The sequence below is a fragment of the Carassius carassius genome, chromosome 17 (assembly GCF_963082965.1).
Source record: "Carassius carassius chromosome 17, fCarCar2.1, whole genome shotgun sequence".
Classification (NCBI taxonomy): domain Eukaryota; kingdom Metazoa; phylum Chordata; class Actinopteri; order Cypriniformes; family Cyprinidae; genus Carassius; species Carassius carassius.
The window spans coordinates 21,215,266-21,221,071 of record NC_081771.1 but is presented as its reverse complement, the minus strand read 5'-3'; positions in this window follow the sequence as shown (position 1 = coordinate 21,221,071).

Below are 5,806 nucleotides of genomic sequence, written 5' to 3'. Positions count from 1 at the left end.
CTTAATCCACACTTTCCATCAAGCCCAAACACAGCAATATAGCCCAATGTGACAGCTATTAATAATCATTACAATAAGCCCAATTAAGGCAGTAATGTCAGTGCTCCCAAATATTGTCACAATATTAACCAGGCTGTACAGGCCAGGAGACTCAGATGTTTTGCTGCGATACATCAAATTGTAGTCCTTAATCCACACTTTCCATCAAGCCCAAACACAGCAATATAGCCCAATGTGACAGCTATTAATAATCATTACAATAAGCCCAATTAAGGCAGTAATGTCAGTGCTCCAAAATACTGTCACAATATTAACCAGGCTGTACAGGCCAGGAGACTCAGATGTTTTGCTGTGATACATCAAATTGTAGTCCTTAATCCACACTTTCCATCAAGCCCAAACACAGCAATATAGCCCAATGTGACAGCTATTAATAATCATTACAATAAGCCCAATTAAGGCAGTAATGTCAGTGCTCCCAAATATTGTCAAAATATTAACCAGGCTGTACAGGCCAGGAGACTCAGATTTTTTGCTGCGATACACCAAATTGTAGTCCTTAATCCACACTTTCCATCAAGCCCAAACACAGCAATATAGCCCAATGTGACAGCTATTAATAATCATTACAATAAGCCCAATTAAGGCAGTAATGTCAGTGCTCCCAAATATTGTCACAATATTAACCAGGCTGTACAGGCCAGGAGACTCAGATGTTTTGCTGTGATACATCAAATTGTAGTCCTTAATCCACACTTTCCATCAAGCCCAAACACAGCAATATAGCCCAATGTGACAGCTATTAATAATCATTACAATAAGCCCAATTAAGGCAGTAATGTCAGTGCTCCCAAATATTGTCAAAATATTAACCAGGCTGTACAGGCCAGGAGACTCAGATTTTTTGCTGCGATACACCAAATTGTAGTCCTTAATCCACACTTTCCATCAAGCCCAAACACAGCAATATAGCCCAATGTGACAGCTATTAATAATCATTACAATAAGCCCAATTAAGGCAGTAATGTCAGTGCTCCCAAATATTGTCACAATATTAACCAGGCTGTACAGGCCAGGAGACTCAGATGTTTTGCTGTGATACATCAAATTGTAGTCCTTAATCCACACTTTCCATCAAGCCCAAACACAGCACTATAGCCCAATGTGACAGCTATTAATAATCATTACAATAAGCCCAATTAAGGCAGTAATGTCAGTGCTCCCAAATATTGTCAAAATATTAACCAGGCTGTACAGGCCAGGAGACTCAGATTTTTTGCTGCGATACACCAAATAGTAGTCCTTAATCCACACTTTCCATCAAGCCCAAACACAGCAATATAGCCCAAAGTGACAGCTATTAATAATCATTACCATAAACCCAATTAAGGCAGTATTGTCAGCGCTCCAAAATTTTGTCAAAATATTAACCAGGTAGTACAGGCCAGGAGATTCCGATGTTTTGCTGTGATACATCAAATTGTAGTCCTTAATCCACACTTTCCATCAAGCCTAAACACAGCAATATAGCCCAAAGTGACAGCTATTAATAATCATTACAATAAACCCAATTAAGGCAGTATTGTCAGCGCTTCAAAATGTTGTCAAAATATTAACCAGGCTGTACAGGCCAGGAGACTCAGATGTTTTGCAGCGATACACCAAATTGTAGCCCTTAATTCACACTTTCCATCAAGCCCAAACACAACAATATAGCCCAACATGACAGCTATTAATAATCATTACAATAAACCCAATTCAGGCAGTATTGTCAGCGCTTCAGAATTTTGTCAAAATATTAACCAGGCTGTACAGGCCAGGAAAGTCATATTTTCAGTTGGTTGATACATAAATGTACAGATGAGATTCAGGCCTTCCCATAGATATCAATATCAACACAGTAGGACAGACGATTCAAGGCCAATCCGGCCTGCTTATGCATATTTTGTGCAATTTTATGAAAGCGGCCATTTTGGCACTTTGAGATATTCGTGATATTGTGGCATCGTCGGAACCGGATCGTCAAGACGAGAACAACCGCGCCCGGGCCGACTTTCTGACACGAACGGAAAGCGAGAAAATGGCGACCAAGCGTTGGGGTATTTTCGTGCTGCACTTGTGCTGCGGTCAGTCTCAAAACACGAATAAATTCATAAAAAATCAAAACAAGGTGCTGCGAACGCAGCACCGGCGCTGGGGGGATCGGGCGGCCTGGGGGCACCACGCCCAACCGTCGTTTCGCCCATCCAACGCAGTTTAGGGCCGAAAAATTAGCCATATTCAGCGTTGAGGCGATATTGGATAGGTTGGAGGGGCGTGTCCGATGGCGAAGGGCGTTGGACCTTGGCACGCCCGCGCTCGGCCGGCCCTTAGGCACAACCCCCTGTTGGTTTCAACACCCCCGGGCGAGCGGTTTCCGATCTGCCGTTTTGAAATATGCAGCGCATATGCAGCATATGCAGGGTTGACTCGAAATAATTTTTCAATATAGAAAAATATAGCTCGTCGGAATCGCGACGAGAAATCGTACGCCAATCTGCGAAAATCAACTTCGGGTAAAAATGTCGGGTCATCCTGTTGAGTAGTTTTCTTCTCCAAGAAATTGTATTAATAGAAAAATCTAGATCAAGTTAACATAGAAGTGGCTTGATTTCTAGATCTGTTGTATCTACTAGCGATTTGTGGGTTGTTTTTAGGAGGAAATATTACGGATGTGGGTCCACTTTGTAATTGTGTATAAAGACGCAAACGTGCTTAAATGGACAGGCCATCAAAGGCATTTAAAGTTCTACCTTGGCATCATAGTGTTTCTTTGAGTTCCCTCTAAGAACTTCTGATTTTTTAAAAATGTTTTTAGGGGGAAATATTACATTTGTGGATCCACTTTGTAACAGACAGTAAAGACACAAACCTGCAGTGTTTATTGTGATCCGTGAAGTGATATGAGTCAAAATTTTGAGTAATTTTCTTCTCCAAGAAATTGTATTAATAGAAAAATCTAGATCAAGTTAACATAGAAGTGGCTTGATTTCTAGATCTGTTGTATCTACTAGCGATTTGTGGGTTGTTTTTAGGCGGAAATATTACGGATGTGGATCCACTTTGTAATTGAGTGCAAAGACGCGAACATGCTTAAATGGACAGTCCATCAAAGACATTTAAAGTTCTACCTTGGCATCATAGTGTTTCTTTGAGTTCCCTCTAAGAACTTCTGATTTTTAAAAAATGTTTTTAGGGGGAAACATTGCATTTGTGGATCCACTTTGTAACAGACAGTAAAGACACAAACATGCAGTGTTTATTGTGATCCGTGAAGTGATATGAGTCAACATTTTGAGTAGTTTTCTTCTCCAAGAAATTGTATTAATAGAAAAATCTAGATCAAGTTAACATAGAAGTGGCTTGATTTCTAGATCTGTTGTATCTACTACCGATTTGTGGGTTGTTTTTAGGCGGAAATATTATGGATGTGGATCCACTTTGTAACTGAGTGCAAAGATGCAAACGTGCTTAAATGGACAGTCCATCAAAGGCATTTAATGTTCTACCTTGGCATCATAGTGTTTCTTTGAGTCTAGGGTGTCAATTGGCTTGAATTTCTAAACCTGTTTTAGCTATTGGCGTTTTTATTTTTTTTAGCAGTAAATATTATGGATGTGGATCCACTTTGTAATTGTGTATAAAGACGCAAACGTGCTTAAATGGACAGGCCATCAAAGGCATTTAAAGTTCTACCTTGGCATCATAGTGTTTCTTTGAGTTCCCTCTAAGAACTTCTGATTTTTTAAAAATGTTTTTAGGGGGAAATATTACATTTGTGGATCCACTTTGTAACAGACAGTAAAGACACAAACCTGCAGTGTTTATTGTGATCCGTGAAGTGATATGAGTCAAAATTTTGAGTAATTTTCTTCTCCAAGAAATTGTATTAATAGAAAAATCTAGATCAAGTTAACATAGAAGTGGCTTGATTTCTAGATCTGTTGTATCTACTAGCGATTTGTGGGTTGTTTTTAGGCGGAAATATTATGGATGTGGACCCACTTTGTAATTGAGTGCAAAGACGCGAACATGCTTAAATGGACAGTCCATCAAAGGCATTTAAAGTTCTACCTTGGCATCATAGTGTTTCTTTGAGTTCCCTCTAAGAACTTCTGATTTTTTAAAAATGTTTTTAGGGGGAAACATTGCATTTGTGGATCCACTTTGTAGCAGACAGTAAAGACACAAACATGCAGTGTTTATTGTGATCCGTGAAGTGATATGAGTCAACATTTTGAGTAGTTTTCTTCTCCAAGAAATTGTATTAATAGAAAAATCTAGATCAAGTTAACATAGAAGTGGCTTGATTTCTAGATCTGTTGTATCTACTACTGATTTGTGGGTTGTTTTTAGGCGGAAATATTATGGATGTGGATCCACTTTGTAACTGAGTGCAAAGACGCAAACGTGCTTAAATGGACAGTCCATCAAAGGCATTTAATGTTCTACCTTGGCGTCATAGTGTTTCTTTGAGTCTAGGGTGTCAATTGGCTTGAATTCTAAACCTGTTTTAGCTATTGGCGTTTTTATTTTTTTTTAGCAGTAAATATTATGGATGTGGATCCACTTTGTAATTGAATGCAAAGACGCAAACATGCTTACATGGACATTCCATCAAAGGCATTTAAAGTTCTACCTTGGCATCATAGTGTTTCTTTGAGTTCTCTCTAAGAACTTCTGATTTTTTAAAAATGTTTTTAGGGGGAAATATTACATTTGTGTATCCACTTTGTAACAGACAGTAAAGACACAAACTTGCAGTGTTTATTGTGATCCGTGAAGTGATATGAGTCAAAATTTTGAGTAGTTTTCTTCTCCAAGAAATTGTATTAATAGAAAAATCTAGATCAAGTTAACATAGAAGTGGGTGGATTTCTAGATCGGTTGTATCTACTATTGATTTGTGGGTTGTTTTTAGGCGGAAATATTACGGATGTGGATCCACTTTGTAATTGAGTGCAAAGACGCAAACATGCTTAAATGGACAGTCCATCAAAGGCATTTAAAGTTCTACCTTGGCATCATAGTGTTTCTTTGAGTCTAGGGTGTCAATTGGCTTGAATTCTAAACCTGTTTTAGCTACTAGCGTTTTTATTTTTTTTTAGCAGTAAATATTATGGATATTATTTAATATTATTTTCTCAGTCGGAAAAGGGTGGCTTGCCCACTTCAGGTTGGTGGAGAGTTCCTGCCTCAAGTGGAGGAGTTTAAGTATCTTGGGGTCTTGTTCACGAGTGAGGGAAGGATGGAACGGGAGATTGACAGACGGATCGGTGCAGCTTCTGCAGTAATGCGGTCGATGTACCGGTCTGTCGTGGTGAAGAAAGAGCTGAGCCGCAAGGCGAAGCTCTCGATTTACCGGTCAATCTACGTTCCTACTCTCACCTATGGTCATGAGCTTTGGGTCATGACCGAAAGGACAAGATCCCGGATACAGGTGGCCGAAATGAGCTTTCTCCGCAGGGTGGCTGGGCGATCCCTTAGAGATAGGGTGAGAAGCTCAGTCACCCGGGAGGAGCTCAGAGTAGAGCCGCTGCTCCTCCACATCGAGAGGGGTCAGCTGAGGTGGCTCGGGCATCTGTTCCGGATGCCTCCTGGACGCCTTCCCGGGAAGGTGTTCCGGGCGCGTCCCACTGGGAGGAGACCCCGGGGAAGACCTAGGACACGCTGGAGAGACTATGTCTCCCGGCTGGCCTGGGAACGCCTCGGTGTCCCCCCAGAAGAGCTGGAGGAAGTGTCTAGGGAGAGGGAAGTCTGGGGTTCT